General features: G+C 44.8%; 1 long non-coding RNA gene across 1 annotated transcript; it reads left to right on the top strand.

The window, feature by feature from the left end:
- Positions 1-1896: 1896 nt before the first annotated feature.
- On the top strand, positions 1897-16422 carry LOC132381674 (uncharacterized). The gene is made up of 3 exons (XR_009508111.1): positions 1897-2028; positions 14828-14939; positions 15369-16422. It is a non-coding gene; the product is annotated as an uncharacterized LOC132381674 (long non-coding RNA).
- The last annotated feature ends 1510 nt before the right edge of the window (positions 16423-17932 follow it).

Below are 17932 nucleotides of genomic sequence, written 5' to 3'. Positions count from 1 at the left end.
TCTCCTCTGTACCTGCTTCCAAGCACCTTAAAACTGTGCCCTCTCGTGCTAGCCATTTCAGCCCTGGGGAAAAGCCTCTGACTATCCACACGATCAATGCCTCTCATCATCTTATACACCTCTATCAGGTCACCTCTCATCCTCCGCCGCTCCAAGGAGAAAAGGCCAAGTTCACTAGACCTTAGTTAAGCTCCTAACTACGATCTTCTTTTAGCCATGCCTCAGTGATGCCCACATCATACCAGTGAATCTGTAACTGTGCTACAAGATCACCTACCCTATTCCGTATACTATGTGCTTTTTAAATATAACACTTCTGCCCTTTTTGATTTTGCCCCCATGTTACACTTCAACTCATCGCACTGTGTGTAATTTTACCCTGTCCTTCCTCACAGTCTCATTACACTCTATACAGCTTGAATACCATGCTGCATCCTCCGCCCTATCACTCTGGTTCCCATCCTCCTGCCAAATTAGTTTAAACCCACCCCAACAGCTCCAGCAAATCTGCCCGCAAGGATATTGGTTTCTCTTGGGTTCAGAGGTAACCCTGTCCGTTTTGTACAAAAGAGATCCAGAATTTTGAATAAATATATATTTTGTATTTGCATGTTGGTTGTTTGTCTGTAGTTTTTCACTCATTCTGTTGTATTTCGTTGTCCTGCAAGAGAGCGAATATCAGGATAGGATATGGTGACATATGAACTTTTAAAAGCCAGGCTGTCGGTAACTGTGGGCGGAGCGGGGATGGTCAGTGAGGTACATGTTTGGATCAGGAAGGATGAGAAGGCTCTCGCTGTCTGTGGGGTCTGTTCAGATGGACAGCAATTAGAATCAATTATTGTTGGAGTGATTTATGAGAGAAGGCTACTGCAGCCAATGGCTGCACAGATGGTTCATTTAATTCAGGAAAGACTGTTTTCAGTGAGTGCAGTTGGTTTGTATCAAAGATTGGTCTCCATGACAGTGGAGTCGCATTTTAATCAGATGAAACAGAATCTGTAATAAATGGGTCAAGTGATCCACAAGAGATCTGTGGGAATGGCTTAGCAGATAAGAAGACTTTGGGGTCAGTGAGAGGGTTTGGTTTATATCGTACAGAAAGAAAGTCATGTCACTGAAGTTTTCTTTTTAACAATACAGGAAGAGATTGGTGTAAGTGATTACAGAATCAGACAGGATAAAGCTGTGGCAGTGTCAGGGACAGGGTTTATTAGGCACAGTGTAAAAGTGTTTGTGACCAGAATCAGACTCGGGTTTATTATCACAGACATCTGCCGTGAAATGTGTTGTTCTGCTGCAGCAGCATGGTGCAATACATAAAACGTACTGTGAGAAATACACATTCAGTGACCATTCTATTGGGTACCTGCTTATTAATGCAAATATCTAATCAGCCAATCACGTGGCAGAAACTCAATGCATAAAAACATGCAGACGTGGTCAAGAGGTTCAGTTGTTGCTCAGACCAAAACATCAGAATGGGGAAGGCACGTGATCAAAACGACTGACCGTGGAAGGACTGTTAGTGGCTGGTTTGAGTATCTCAGAAACTACTGATCTCCTGGGGTTTCCACACACAACGGTCTCAGAGTTTACAGAGAGTGGCAAGCCTCCAAAACTAAAACATTCAGTGAGCGGCAGTTCCCCGGGTGAAAATGCCTTGTTACTGAGAGAGGTCAAGGAGAATTATAGACTAGTTCAAGGTGGCAGTAACTCAAACAGCGGTGTGCACACATGTCGAATGGACGGGCCACAGTGGCAGGAGAGCATGCCAGGTTCTACTCATGTTCATAATAACGTGGCCACCGAGTGTAAAAAAAGTAAATTAGTGCAAAGAGAGAGCAATAGTAGTGAGGTGGAGTTCAGTGTCTGTGCGGAAATCTGGGGGTAAACGGGATGAAGCTGTTCCTAAAATGTTAAACTTATGTCTTCAGGCTCTTGTAACTCTTCTCTCATGGCGGCACTGAGAAGAGGGCAGTCCTGGGATTGCTTGATGACAAACGGGAGATCTTTCATTAATGAGTGGTAAGTCTGTTTACAATCTGGCATTAAAAGTTGATTGGGTGAGACTGTTAGCAGGTAAAAAGACATTTGGCAAATTGAGGCTTTGAGAAGTAAGATAGGGAGCTCAGGATCTACACACACCTGTGTGAGTAAAGGATGAGGGAACCCTGGCTGATGAGGGTTATTGAGGCTCTGGTCTGGAGAAAGGAGGCATTTGTCAGGTATAAGTAACTAAAATCAAGCAAACCCCTTGAGTACAAAGGATATAGGAGTGCCTTTAGGAAGTTGGGGGGTTAAACAGGGAAACGTGATGTCATCGGCAGATCAGGTAAAAGAGTATTATAGGAGATTCTACAAGTATGTTAAGAGCAAAAGGATAACTGGGGGAATAACAGGTGCCATTAGAAATCAGCGTATCGCACCATGGGAGGTGGGCAAGGTCTAACATGAGTATTTACCTGTAAAGAATTCGGGGATCAGTGATGTCCTTAAACATATAAAAGAGGAAGTGTCGGCTACCCTGAGGTGTGTGTTAAGGCAGACAAATTTCCAGTGACTTTAAGATTTACTCAAAGTCGAAGCACCTATTGCAGAAGGACTGTGCTGATATGGTCCGTGGAGGAGTGCACAATGGAGAGAAGCAGGTAATGCCTTCACACCACACATCAGCTTTTCAGCCAGTGCTGCTCTCGTGTGGGATTCATGGGCAGGACCTGGGTGAAGGAGCTTACATTTCACTAAGTAGTGACACAATAAACATCGAGCGGCAATGTGGCGGACTGGGAGGACGAATGTGAGGGGCACGGACAGCTGAATGGAGCTGGGAATGATGGGGGGAGGTTTGCAGGATTCTGTGGAAGCAGTCAGGTCCCTAAAGATTACAGGTAGGCTGCAGGAAAAAAAAAAACAGATAGGTAAATGAGGGCACAGAGCACAAAATATGGAGATGCTACCACAACTTTACCTGAGCCCTGGCATTGGAAGACATCCAGGTTAAAATCCAAAATACTGTAGAACAGTTTGTGCAGATTGAAGGCTGATAAATGTAATCCCACCTTTTAGAGACTGCAGAGCATAAACTATAGAGCAGAGAACATCTCCTCACAGGTTGGTGCTCTTTAGCCGGATCGTCAGCTTGGTGGCACAGGAGGGCTTTGATAGCCAGCTCCTACCTAATTTCCACAGCTAATTTCGCTTCAGAAGCCTGAGATCTGCTGAGCCACAGAGTACAAGGAGCCAACTATTCCTTATAAAATTTATTGGGACCAGCTTGTAGGTGCCATCAGAAAGAAGGCCAGCCAGTGCCTCTACTAGAAGTCTAGTTAGCTTAACACCCATAACCCTGAAAGTGCCCATAATGGTACTGATACCCAGGCTTCGGGCCTACTCCACGGATGCATTGGTAATCATTTTCCAATGTTCCTTAGATTCAGGATCAGTTCCTGAAGATTGGAGAGTGGCTAATGTTATCCCACTTTTCAAGAAGGGAGGGAAGGAGAAAACGGAGAACTGTCGCCCTGTTAGCCTAACGTCAGTCGTGGGGAAGATGCTTGAGTCCATTATTAAGGACGAAATAGTGGCATATCTTGATGGCAGTAATAGGATTAGGCCGAGCCAGCATGGATTTACCAAGGTCAAGTTGTGCTTGACTAATCTGTTGGAATTTTTTGAGGGTGTAACAGGGATGTTAGACGAGGGTAAGCCAGTGGATGTAGTGTACCTAGATTTTCAGAAGGCATTCGATAAGGTGCCACATAGGAGATTGGTGAGTAAAATCAGAGCTCATGGCATTGGGGGCAGGGTTTCAACATGGACAGAAAACTGGTTGGCAGATAGAAAGCAAAGGGTAGCAGTGAATGGGTGTTTCTCGGACTGGCTGGAGGTGACTAGTGGGGTACCACAGGGCTCTGTATTGGGACCACAGCTCTTTACGATTTATATCAACGATTTGGATGAGGGCATTGAAAACTATATCAGCAAGTTTGCTGACGATACTAAACTGGGTGGCAGTGTGACATGCGAAGAGGACGTTAGGAGAATACAGGGAGATTTGGATAGGCTGGGTGAGTGGGCAGATACTTGGCAGATGTCATTCAATGTGAATAAATGTGAAGTTATCCACTTTGGAAGCAGGAACAAGAGGGCAGAGTATTGTCTGAACGGTGTAGAGTTAGGTAAGGGAGAAATGCAAAGAGACCTAGGAGTCCTAGTTCATCAGTCAATGAAGCTGAATGAGCAAGTGCAACAGGCAGTGAAGAGGGCAAATGGAATGTTGGCCTTTATTACAAGGGGAATTGAGTACAAGAGCAAGGATGTCCTTTTGCATTTGTGCAGGGCCATGGTGAGACCACACCTGGAATATTGTATACAGTTTTGGTCTCCAGGTTTAAGGAAGGACATTCTGGCAATTGAGGAAGTGCAGCATAGATTCACTGGATTGAAACGTTTAAGATAATTAAAGGATTTGATAGGATTGAGGCAGGAAATATGTTCCAGATGTTTGGAGAGTCCAGTACCAGAGGGCATGGATTGAGAATAAGAGGTCAGTTATTTAAAACAGAGTTGAGGAAAAACGTCTTCTCCCAGAGAGTTGTGGAGGTGTGGAATGCACTGCCTCGGAAGACGGTGGAGGCCAATTCTCTGGATGCTTTCAAGAAGGAGCTAGATAGATATCAGATGGATAGGGGAATCAAGGGATATGGGGACAAGGCAGGGACTGGGTATTGATAGTGATAGCCATTGATATTGATAATTGATAGCCATGATCTCAGAACGGCGGTGCAGACTCGAGGGGTCGAATGGTCTACTTCTGCACCTATTGTCTATTGTTCCGGTCCAAGGACTCACTGTGGTCCAGAATGTTGCTGCTCGCTTCAGTTGTTCACATGATTACTGTCCTTCTCCCCTTTCTCTGAGATTGAGTGTTGGTCTTTTGTTTTTTTTTAAATTGGGTTCTTTCAGGTTTCCTGCTTCACCGTAAGTGAACAAATCTCAAGGCTGTAATATTTATGCATAATTTGATAATATATGTACTTTGAACTTTGAAGAGAGTAGTGAAATATCGATGGGATTAGCCAAGGCAACACTTATTTACAAACAGATCAGCTTTGACAGACGTACTGGAACTCGAGGATGCAAGTGGTAGAATGAATGAGAGAAGCAGTGGATCTGGATTTGCAGAAGCATCCGAGACGGCTCCACACGAACATGGCAGGAGGGCAAGGAACTCAAAACTGGCTAAAACAAAAATAAGTAAATAGCACAGGAAGGGTCAGTGGATCAGTGCTTGGGCTAAACAAAGATCACATTTAAACATGTTTAGAAAGAGGGTACATATATGGCAGATGTAGCCACACATGGGTAAATGCCAGGGTATCCACATCTTGCTGCCTCTGATTAAAATATAAAAGGCATTATTTAAATTCCGATTTATTTTTCAAGCGTACATTCACACACAGTGAAACGGGTCGTTTGCCTCAGCAAACACACCCACGGGTGTGATAGGGGCAACCCACAACTGTTGCCACATGTGTGTCTCCCAATGTTCAGTAGAACAATACAAACCACATCGAAACAGAACGTACCAAGCAATAAAACAACAAAGGCCTCTTATCGGCCACCCACCCACGTACAGTACACTAACCCCGGCTCAGGCCAGCTTCGTGGACTTGCAGGCATCGGGTTTCATTTCCCCAGTGCATGCGTAGAGAATCGGGGCACCAGCCATCAGACCTCGACTTCTGGATTTCCAATCAAGCTTCAGATGTTTATCTTTGGTATCGACCCAGGACTCGCCGAAGACAATGAGTGAGCAGTCTGAATAAAACCCAAAATGCAGGCCTCAGGCTCTGGACTCACTGGTGATGGGACCCCAAACACTAGGCCTTGAGCTCCAGACTCACTGGTGATTGGAACTCAAACACTAGGCCTCGAGCTCCGGACTGGCTGGTACTGGGGCCCTGAACACTAGGCCTTGAGCTCCGGACTGGCAGGCCCAAGCTCCTCTTGCCCTTACGGAAAATGCCGATGACTCCAGCCTTCATCTTCACCTGACACCTGACCATGTCCATGTCACTGAACTTTGAAAGCAGCACAGAGGCTTAGACTCTGGCCTGTGGTTTAATCCACCCACATCTCTGTCCCTAAACCCTAATCTGATCCCTAACTCCCCTTCCTGTCTCTAAAACCATCCCTACAAACCTAAAAGTACCTCAAAATCAACTGGCGGAACCACAGACTGCAGAGACCACGACGGAGGCCGGAGCTTGGCACCATCTTGACTGGAACTTTATTCTGCATTGTGGAAAAATGGAGAAGATTAAATTTCCAAAAGGGTCCAGGGTATCGTTGTATGCTGATGTCGATGCCTGATACCATACAAGTGTAGCAAGCAGTTGTGAGGGGAAATGGCCTTCAGAGGTCAGGGAAAATATTAAATCAAATACTAAGCATCTCCTCCATGATCTCCATCAGCTCTACCTCCCGCACGATCTCCATCAGCACATGAAGTAACAAGACAGAGTCCTTATCATTGGTCGTGGGAACATCTCAGTAGATGTATTGCACTTTGGAAGGACAAATCAAGGTAGAACATACAAGGTAAATGGTAGGGCACTGAGGAGTGCAGTAGAACAAAGGGATCTGGGAATACAGATACAAAATACCCTAAAAGTGGCATCACAGGTAGATAGGGTCGTAAAGAGAGCTTTTGGTACATTGGCCTTTACAAATCAAAGTATTGAGTATAAGAGTTGAAATGTTATGGTGAGGTGAGGTTGTATAATACATTGGTGAGGCTGAATTTGGAGTATTGTGTGCAGTTTTGGTCACCGAATTACAGGAAGGATATTAATAAGGTTGAAAGAGTACAGAGAAGGTTTACAAGGCTGTTGCCGGGACTTGAGACAGAGAAAGGTTGAATAGGTTAGGACTTTATTCCCTGGAGCGTAGAAGAATGAGGGGAGATTTGATAGAGGTATATAAAATTATGTTGGGTATAGATAGGGTGAATGTAAACAGGCTTTTTCCACTGAGGCTAGGAGAGAAAAAAACCAGAGGACATGGGTTAAGGGTGAAGGGGGAAAAGTTTAAAGAGAACATTGGGGGGGCTTCTTCACACAGAGAGTGGTGGGAGTGTGGAATGAGCTGCCAGATGAAGTGGTAAATGTGGGCTCACTTTTAACATTTAAGAAAAACTTGGACAGGCACATGGATGAGAGGTGTATGGAGAGATATGGTCTAGGTGCAGATCAGTGGGACTAGGCAGAAAAATGGTTCAGCACAGTCATGAAGGCCCAAAAGGCCTGTTTCTGTGCTGTAATGTTCTATGGTTCTATGGTTATTTACCCCCTTTTGTTCAAGAGCCTGATATCTGAGGGATCGTAACTGTTCTTGAACCTGGAGATGCACCACAGGGCTGTATGCTTAGCTCCCTGTTCTACTGGCTTTACACCTAGGATTGTGTGGCTAAGCTCGGCTCCAACACCACATGCAAGTTTGCTGATGACACATCTGCTGTGGGCTGTATCAAAGGTGGTGATGCATCAGCATACAGGAGAGGTGTCAGCAAGACCAAGGAACTGATTGTAGAACAACAACACACACAAAATTCTGGTGGAACACAGCAGGCCAGGCAGCATCTATAGGGAGAAGCACTGTCAACATTAACAACAACACACACAAAATGCTGGTGGAACACAGCAGGCCAGGCAGCATCTATAGGGAAAAGCGCTGTTGACGTTTCGGGCCGAGACGAAGTGTCCTGACGAAGGGTTTCGGCCTGAAACGTCGACAGCGCTTCTCCCTATAGATGCTGCCTGGCCTGCTGTGTTCCACCAGCATTTTGGGTGTGTTGTTGTCTGCAGATTTCCTCGTGTTAACTGATTGTAGAGTTCAGCTGAGGGAAATCAGAGGTCCATGAGCCAATTTTCTTCAGAGGTGGAGGGTCAGTAACTTTGAATTCCTGGCTGTCACCATCTCAGAGGGCCTGTCCTGGACCAAAGTGTCAGCTCTTTATTCCTCTCAATAGATGCTGCCTGACCTGGTGAGTTCCTCCAGCATGTTGTGTGTTTGCTCTGGATTTCCAGTATCTGCAGAATGTTTGAAAAGCACAGTTGTTTTTAATCAATCTGCCACAGGCCTTGAACTCAAAAAGATTCACTAGGATAATTCCAGGGATAAAGGAGCTAAGATTAATCCTGCTTCCATTTTCTGGTGTTCTATTGCAAAAGATTTCAACCAACTGCAGTGAGGAGGCCTTAGTACAGTTGTACAGGGCTGTAGTGAGATCATGCCCAGAGCAGTACCCAAGACTGCATGCACCTGTCTTAGGAGTGTAATAAAGAGCTACAGAAAGTCTGCTGAGATGACAAAAGCCAGATTGATTTAAAGGAAAACTTCCTAGTTGGTGTTTTTTTTCCTGTTGTAGTGTAGAAACTTATAAAAAATTAATTTAAAAAAGGAAAACTTCCTAATTCCGTTATGAATTCTTTGACTAAGTAACAGGAAGACAGAAGCGCGAATGCTATGGACATGGACCTTAACGGCTTCATTCAGGAAGATGAAGCACATGAATTAGAAGACAAGAACCATGTTGATTGGATCCAAAGGATACAAGGCATGGTGCAGTGGAGGACTGATGGGAGAGAAGCAGTCAATGCCACACTACGGGTGTACAGGACACCAGCGAGGGATCAATGAACTGGACCTGAGTACAGGACACTACACCAGGGAAGTGTAGACAGAACAGCCACATGGCAGGCATCATTGGATACAGTGAGCCTGCCCCTCTCACCACTCCTCAGTGTGGATGAGTGTGAGGGAGAACTGTCCACAGAGTTGGTCCCCAGATTTTAAAATTCTAATGGAGGACGTCTAGATAAAATTCACAAGACTAATTCCTGGGATGAGAGATCTGTCCCATCATGAAAGGCAAACAAAAATCTTTTTTAGACATGTTTTTCAAAAGAGTTACGGATAATCTTATTGAAAGACAAGATCCAAAGACAGCTTAGGTACTTCAGCCCATGATATTGTGCCAAACCTTTTAACCTATTCTACAATCAATCTACCATTTCCCTCCCACGAAGCCCAAAGCCCTCAATTTTTCTTTCATCCATGTACCTATCTGAGAGACTTTTAAATGCCCCTCATGTATTAGTCTCAACTACCACCCTTGACAGTGTGTTCTCTGTAAAAAAGATACCCCTGAAATACAGGACGAGGTAGATGTTGAGATGTTTCCCCGCTGAGACGGTCTCGAGGGGATATGGTCACAAGATGAGAGGACACTCTCTTTGAGGTGAGTTGTACAGGTGCTGCTTCTCCAGAGGGTGGCACATCTCTAGAATTCTCTGGGTGGTTAGGTTATTTAATAGGGAAGATAAATTTTTGAAAGACAGAGGGATTGAAAGCTGCGGGGAACTAACACAGGAGAGGAATTGAGACCCGGGACAGCCCAAGGCTGATCTAATTACAACACACACAAAATGCTGGGGGAACTTGATTTCCAGCTTTTGCAGAATCTCTTGTGTTTATGATCCAGTTGCATTACTGGGCAGGTAGCCAAATCCTGTTTGTATTGTCATGGGCTCCTTTGTCCATTGCCAGAGGTTTTGGACAAAGAAATCGAAGTGCAGTTAAATAGAGCCGCAGTAGGAGCCCAGTTCCCTAAGGTTGTCACAGTCACTACCCATTAAATGCTCCCAATGGCGTGCACTTCAAATAGCCTCTGACAACCGTCCAGCTCCTGGCCTTCACGTGTGGCTCAGCTACTACACCCGGCGGGAACGTTTCTACTGACAGGAGAAGGGGCAAAGGTTGTCTTACAACCAGTCGCTTCAGGCAGATGGGGCTCATCAGCCGCGGTTCGCTGTTCATCTAGGGGAAGGAAAATTCTGATTTCAATCTTCTGCTGCCACGTGGTTGTACCAACTCATGGGGAAGGCTTCAGGAGTAAACCCTGATGGGAAGATCCAGAGCTGGAGGCCCTAAGGCAGTCCTGTGTTGAGTGCAACACCCACTGGCAACTTCTGCGATGTTACCAAACCATATCAATCTCTGCCATTCCTTTGTATTCTACACAGCAACCCCCACAAGTTGCTATGATACTTTCTACTGTACTGGCTGCATGTGGTAAAGGTCACGAAGCCTCAACTTATTATTCAGCTTTAACAAAAATCTCCGGGGACAAAATTTTGTTGGGTCTTACAAGAGCATGGGAAAAAGACCTGAGTGTGACTTTTGAGACAGAAGAGTGGGACAAAATTTGCAAAAATGTCAAACCATGTCAAGAGACCTGAGGGTGGGCCTTATTCAGTTTAAGATCCTACACCGTTTCTATTGGACTCCAGCAAGGTTACATAGATTAGATTCAGATTCAGATTCAGAAATCCAAGATGGCGGCGCGACGCAGCTTGCAGTGGCCACTCCGGAACTGATTATCTGTTATTTGTGAGGTGGGGTGCCGTGTGCAATCATAATCAGTTGAAAACGGACGTGGGAGCATGGAGAAACATCGGGAAATTCCAGGAAGACCTTCTTCGTTGCTGCTGCTGCTGTGAGGTCCGGGACTCAGTTTATAACACAGACTAAAATTGACAGATACAACATTGTGCACATCATGGAGATGTGGCTGAAAGAGGATCAGCTCTGGGAGCTAAACATTTCAACAAAACATGCTAAAAAGATAGGTGGTGGGGGGGGGAAGAGATAACCTTGTTAGTTGTAAAAGGGAAATTAAATCAACAGGTAAGAGCGATTATAGGATCAGAAGATGTAAAAATCTTTAGAGTTGAGGAACTGCTAAAAGTAAGAAGTCCCAATGAAGGGTCTCGGCCCGAAACGTCGACTGTGTACTCTTTTCCATAGGTGCTGCCTCACCTGCTCAGTTCCTCCAGCATTTTGTGTGTAATGCTTTAGTGTGTTTGGAATATTATCTAAAGTTATAGATATGGATGTTCAACCTAATCCACTTACAGCAATTTTTGGGATTTTCCCAGAAGAAGCAAGCAAAGTGTCTGCCTCTGCCCAACATGCGACAGCTTTTCAACTTTAACGGCCAGGAGAGCTATTTTGCTTCACTGGAAAGAATCTACTGTTTTCTATTGGCTCTCCTCCATCATGTCATGTTTAAGCTTGGAGAAAATTAGAAGCCGGACATTTGATACATCTTTTGATTTTGAACAAGTCTGGCGACTCTTTATTCAATCTTTTCACATGATTTAATTTATCTTTATTTATTTATTTTTCTTTACTCTCTTTGGAGAATATCCTTGTTCAGAGATGACTGGGAGGATGTGTTTTTTTTCTCTTTCTTTTTTAAGTTTATCCTCATTTGGACTGCCCAATCTTTCTTTTTCTTTCTTTTTTTCTCTCTCTTTTTTGTTTTAGTTTAGTTAGTGGGGTTTTTCTTTCTCTATCAATAAAATTTCCAATTTTTTTTTACGATTGCTATGAGGAGTTATAATTTCTCTCTGACCATTGTATATATAACAGCATAATATATTACCTATTTGAGTTTGATATTATATGCTTTTTGTCTTTAATATTGCTGTTTATATGTCTTTTATATTATCTACTTGTTAAACTCCTCTTTCGATTTGTATTTGTATATTCTTTATTTGAAAATCAATAAAAAAGATTGAAAAATGAAATGAAATGCTTTGGATTTCCAGCATCTGCAGATTTTCTCATATTTGAAAATAAGATCCTGATGGGAGGAATTATGTACGGGATGTGAGTTACAAAATACAGGAGAGAGCAAAAACATGTAAGAGAAGCTGTGTTACAGCGATCATGGGGGACTTCAATATACAGGTAGATTGGGAATATCAGGTTGGTAGAGGACCCCCAAGATCAAGGAATTTAGGAACGCCTACAAAATTTCTCTTTAGATCAGCCTACCAGGGAACAGATAATTCTCAAATTAGAGGGTCGTGATGCAGGATTGAACAGAGAGCTTAAGGTGAAGGAACACTTAGGAGGCAGTGACAATAATATGATAATTCACCCTGCAGTTTGAGAGAGATGCTAAATCAAATGCATTATTATTACAGACAGACAGGCATACTTTATTGATCCCGAGGGAAACTGGGTAGAGTAAAAGCAAGAGTCAAGGTAAACAATATGTCAAAAATCAGTGGGAAGAATATAGAAAAGCTAAAAACACAATGGAGAGGCAAAGAGAAAGAAGACAACATTAGGGTAAACTAGCCAATAATATAGAAGATTTTTTTTTAGAAAAAAAAGAGTAGTACACACAAAATGCTGAAGGATCTCAGCAGGTCAGACAGCATCTATGGAGAGGAATTGAGGTTTTGGGCTAAGAGCCTTCATCAGAACCAGAAAGGAATTGGGGGGGCGTGGGGAGAAGAAACTGAAATAAGGTAGTGGGGAGGGGAAGAAATACAAGTTAGCAAGTGATGGGTGAAGCCAGGTGAGGGGGAGGGTAGCTGGGAGGCGAGGGGGGGGAATGAAGTGAGAAGCTGAGAGGTGATCGGTGGAAAAGGAAAAGGCTGCAGAAGTAATCTGATAGGAGAGGAGAGTGAACGATGGGAGACAGGGAAGGAGAAGGGGAAGCAAAGTGAGGTGATCGGCAGATGAGAAAGGGATATGAGGTTGCCAGAATTGGGGAATGGAAAAAGAGAGACGGGGGCAGAGAGAGAAATTACCAGAAGTTAAAGAAATCAATGTTCATGCTGTCAGGCTACCCGGAACGTGGCCTCATCATGACAGTAGAGGAGGTCACAGACAAACACATCATAACGGGAATGGGAGCGGGGTGCAATTTGTCTGCTGGGAATTCCTGCCCGTTGCAGGCAGAGCGATGGTGCTCCACAAAGCAGTTCCTCATTCAATGTCGGGTCTTAAAATAGTTTGCATTCATGAAGGGTACGAGGCAAGAACAGACTCTGGATCGTTGAAAAAGATGCCAGAGAAGTAGCAAGGGGGAACAAAAATGTGAAAAAACTGAATAGGCATTCTGTGCTAAAGCAGACAAAATGGTAGTGGAATGCAGCACGCCAGGCAGCACCTATAGGAAAAAGTACAGTCGACACTTCAGGCCGAGGGTCAAAACATCAACAGCGCTTCTCCCTATAGATGCTGCCTGGCCTGCTGCGTTCCACCAGCATTTTGTGTGTGTTGCTTGAATTTCCAGCATCTGCAGATTTCCTCGTGTTTGAGACATTCTGTGTCAGTCTTCACATTGGAGGACACCAGCAATATACCAGAAATTCAAGAGTCGGGGGGCAGAGGTGAGTGTAGCAGTCATTACTAAGGAGAAAGTGGATAAAGGTAGATTCCTCGACCATGCCTTAGGGTTCTGAAAGAGGGAGCTGAAGAGGTTGTGGAGGCAAGAGTGGCAATCTTTCAAAAATCACTGGTGTCAGGGAGGGTGCCAGAAGATTGGAAAATTGCAAATATTACACAATGTTTAAGAAGAGACGCTGGCAAAAGAAAGGAAACTATGGCTGGTAGGGTTAGAGTCCATTATTAAGGACAACATTTCAGAAGTCTGGTAAACCAGGGCAAAGTTAACACTGTTTCAGGGGAGATCCTGTCTCTCATATCTGCTAGAACTGAGGAGTCAATGATCATGTTAGGCAGAGTCAGTAGACTCTGAACTTTTCAGAAGACCTTCCACAAGTGCCACACAAGGTTGCTCAACAATAAGGGGCAAAGTACGAGCATGGATAGACTGGCTGACTGGCAGAAGGCTGAGACAGGGAATAAAGACACGTAAGCTGGTGTTTTGGGGGAATCAGTGCTGGAACCAGAACATTTCACTGTATGTTAATGATCTGGATGAAGTAACTGATGGCTTTGTGGTCAAGCTTACAGGCAATATGAAGAGAGATAGAGAGCAGGCAGTGCAGTGGAAGTGGAGCATATACAGAAGGACTTGGAGTGAGAAGGTAAACGGGCAGCAGAAAGAATGCAGTTTAGGAAGGTGTAAAGTTATATGCTTTGGCAGGAAGAGAATTAAAACATGAGAGAATTAAAACATGAAGGTGCAATGGGACTTGGGAGTCCTTGTTCAGGATTCCCTCAAGGTTAACTTGTAGGTTGGCTCGGTAATGAGAAAAGCAAATGTAATGTTAGTATTCATTTCGAGAGTACTGGGATGTACTATAAAAGCACGGATGTACAGCGGAGACTTTAAACCTAGACACAGAAATCTACAGCACATTACAGGCCCTTCGGCCCAGAATGTTTTGCCGACCATGTGACCTACTTTAAAAACTGCCTAGAATTTCCCTACCACACAGCCTTCTATTTTCCCAAGCTCCATGTACCTATCTAAGAGTCTCTTAAAAGACTTCATTGTATCCACCTCTACCACCGTTGCTGGCAGTGAATTCCACGCACCCATCACTCTCTGTGAAAACTTACCTCTGACATTCCAAGCACCTTAAAACTATGCCCCCATGTGTTAGCCATTTTAGTGGACATTGTTAACCTCTCCCTGCTTCCCTATGTGGTTCCCTCCTGCTTTAGGAAGACTGCCATCATCCCAGTGCCCAAGAAACAACAGATGACATATCTTCTAACTGGCTGCATCACCATTTGGTATGGGGAGGGGGCAGAATGGGGCTACTGCACAGGATTGAAATAATTTGCAAAAAGTTGTAAACTTAGCTTCATCATAGAAGACATTGGCTACAGGGCACTTACAATATTCTGAGCAGCGTTGTGACTTCCGGTCAAGATGGTGCCAGTGTAGAATGCTCCCTCGGTTGACATCTTCCAGATAGCAAATGAAAATAGCTTTTTATCTTTTTTTACACCTGTTTCTCACCTTAAACGTGTTTCTGGTTAGAGCCTGCAATTTACTGTTTGGAGGATGATGGAGCGAACTGGATTTTGCTGGCTCCAGGAAGATTTTGGGAAGCGAGCGCATACTTGGATGGCCTCAATGTGAAGAAGATGAGGTACGACCCGATGTCTGGCTCCATTTTGCAGTTTAAGGTGACCATTAAGACTGGGCGAATGCACAAGGCGAGTGAGAGTTTCAGTGCTGATTGCTTGCCTCTTGATCGCTGCCAGAGAAGGAATCGGCGAGCAGCCTATCACTGTGTGGCCGGCGGATAGGTCTCCCTGTCTCGTGTGGTGCCCCTCTCTTTCGATGAATATCAGTAATACCGTAGGACAGCATCATGGCTCTGCGTTTATGGATTGGATTATTGTGGATTTTATCAGACACGGCTTTTATATTCTGTGTTTTTTTTCAATCACCCATTCCTTTTCTGTTTGTTGTGCGAGGAGAGGGTGTTGGGGGGGGGGTCGATATTCTGTTAAGTTTTTTGTATGGGGAGGGGCTATTTTTGGAGGGTTGATGATTCTCTCTGATCAACTTTCAGGGGCTTTCAATGTTTCGTGGCTATCTGGAGAAGACAAGTTTCAGAGTTGTGTATGGACACATTGATAATAAATGAACCTTTGAATTTTGAGCCCCATATCCAAGGAGAGGTGCTGGCCCTGGAGAAGACCCAGAGGAGGATCACAACAATTATCCTGGGAATGAAAGGCCTAGCATGAAGAGTGCTTGATGGCTCAGGGTCTGTACTTGTCCTTCTATTTGGTGGGCAAGAGGGAGGGGAGGGGTATCTGCAAGGAAATCTCATTGAAACCTACAGGATACTGAAAAGTCTAGATAATGGGTATGGACAGGATCTTTCCATTAGTAGGAGAGCCAAGGATTTAAGGGGAGGGTCTCTGCACTGCTCCCTACAGAGGTAAAATGTCTACACCCTCTTGTTTGTCGAGTACCTACTCATCTCTCCCTTAAAAAAAACTCAAAGCCTCCACTTCCACCCCTTGTGGGGGGAGAGGGAAATCAGAGCAGCATTTCATCATCCAGCTTTAATGGGTAACTAAAGCAGATCTAAATTTCCAGATTCTCCTAATCATACCTTCTCAACATATTCTCAACCATATTGCCACTCAAAGTCCAATCCTAATCGTGAGAGGTGGAACTGGGTAAGGCCGGCCAGCAGGGCTCTGGTGAGGCTGTATAGACCAGTTCCCTGTACGGTGGATGTTACGGAAACATCGATGAACCCCAATCACACCATCCACTTCAGAGGATGATGGAGGCGCGAGGTCATCGATGGCCCATGCTCCGCTTGGGAACTAAGGGCTCAAACCAAAAATAAAAACAGCAGCCTTATCAACACCTCTCAGTATATTAAGTTTAAAATGAGTCTCCTCCCAATTCTAATCTTCCGCCGATACAACCTAACCTATCTAAATTTTCCTCAAATCAAATTCTGCGTACCCCACCATTCCATGTATCAGTTCTGGACTGCTTACTGTTCGACACTTGTCAAAGCCCATAGCCGTGACCCGTTGCCCAGAGTTCCGAATCTGCAAATCCCTGTGTCCAGTGGTCCAGTGGGGAGGTCAAACCCGCAATGTCTGCGAGTCCAAGTCCGCTGGAGACCAAAAGTGTTTGTGTGTGGGGGGGGGGGGGGGGTTAAAGTTACGTGTGTGGGGGAGGGAGAAATGGGGCTTGTTTTGCTGTTGTGGTGTTCTGTGTTGTTCTGCCGAGCATGTGGACATGCTGTGTTGGCCCTAGAACGTGTGGTCTGCCCCCAGTGCACCCTTGGGTGCATTGAATGTTAATACAAAAGACACATTTCACTGGATGGCCATGTGATAAATAAATCTGAACCTTATGCCTCAGTAATGCCTGAATAAGACAGCGCTGGTGAAGCACAGTGACGACTTACAGGTAGCAAACAAAACCATTAACCAATTTATTAAATTACACTTTTTCTAGTAAACAATCCCTGCCATCAATAGCCTGTAACCTTCCTTTCAGAGCTGAGCTTTTGAACTGCCTGTACGACCTGGCATATCTGTGGTGTCAACCAAAGTCTTGAAGGCACAGGATGGCTGTGGCATGTTGGGGACAGGCCAAATTGAGGCAGCAGGGGCCGGGCCCGAGTGCAGGGAATGGGCCAACATTTGGCCATCACTGGAGTGGCCTTGGAGTCGATTCGAAGCTGCAGAACTGAGGCGAGGTCCAGGCCCAAGAAGGAAGAACGATTGGGTGTTAGGCCAATTGAAGCACTGGGGCCGGAATTCAGCTCACTGCCCTGCAAGGTTTGGTTGTCTCTGTGCCGTACTGAGGCTGCAGCCTGCAGCAAACCGGCTCCTGGGTCAGCTGCAGTGATGACTGGCTTAGTGGCTGCGAACTCACTTCCCTGAAACACAGTTCCGAATGTTATTTGCACCATTTGGTTTTTTTCTCCTGCAGATTGAGTGTTTGATGGCTTTTTATAAATGTTTTCATTGGGTCTCTTTGTTTTGTGGCTGCCCGTAAGGAGCCGAATCTCAAGGCTGTACGTAGTACCGAGGTTGTGTAAAGTATCTGGTACACCAAGCCATCAGGGAGCCCAACATGTACTTTGAACTTTATAGCATCTAGCAATCTAAAAAGTGCTGGCCTCCCTGACTTGCCGTATCAGAAACTTTTCAGACACGAGTTTCAGCCTTTCAACTCCTACCTGGGATGGAGCAATCCCAGACAGCCAGACATGACCAGGGAACAACGCTAAATCCAGGGGAAGCTCGATATCAATGAACTGAGATTGGAACTCAGAAACAGAAAGCCATTGGCAATGTGTTGTTCAAACAAGAATGTGTTTTAACGGTATTCTGGAAAAGATGTACGCTGCTACACAGAGATACTGGATGAATAATGACAAAGAAGAAGGGAGGTGAACTGTACAGAAACAGAAGGCTGACGGGAAATTATGAGAGACCAGGAAAAAAAAAAGTAAAATTGAACAGCGGCAACAGTGCTAAAAAGGAGAAATATTACAGTGAGATGTGATAGGGGCCGATAGCAGGAGGTGAAATGTGCTTCCCAGGGACCACTCATTTCAGACTCTCACTCCAGAGTCCAGGACAGTTTGAA

This window comes from Hypanus sabinus, chromosome 26 (assembly GCF_030144855.1).
Source record: "Hypanus sabinus isolate sHypSab1 chromosome 26, sHypSab1.hap1, whole genome shotgun sequence".
Classification (NCBI taxonomy): Eukaryota; Metazoa; Chordata; class Chondrichthyes; order Myliobatiformes; family Dasyatidae; genus Hypanus; species Hypanus sabinus.
This window is presented reverse-complemented; position numbering and strand designations above follow the sequence as displayed.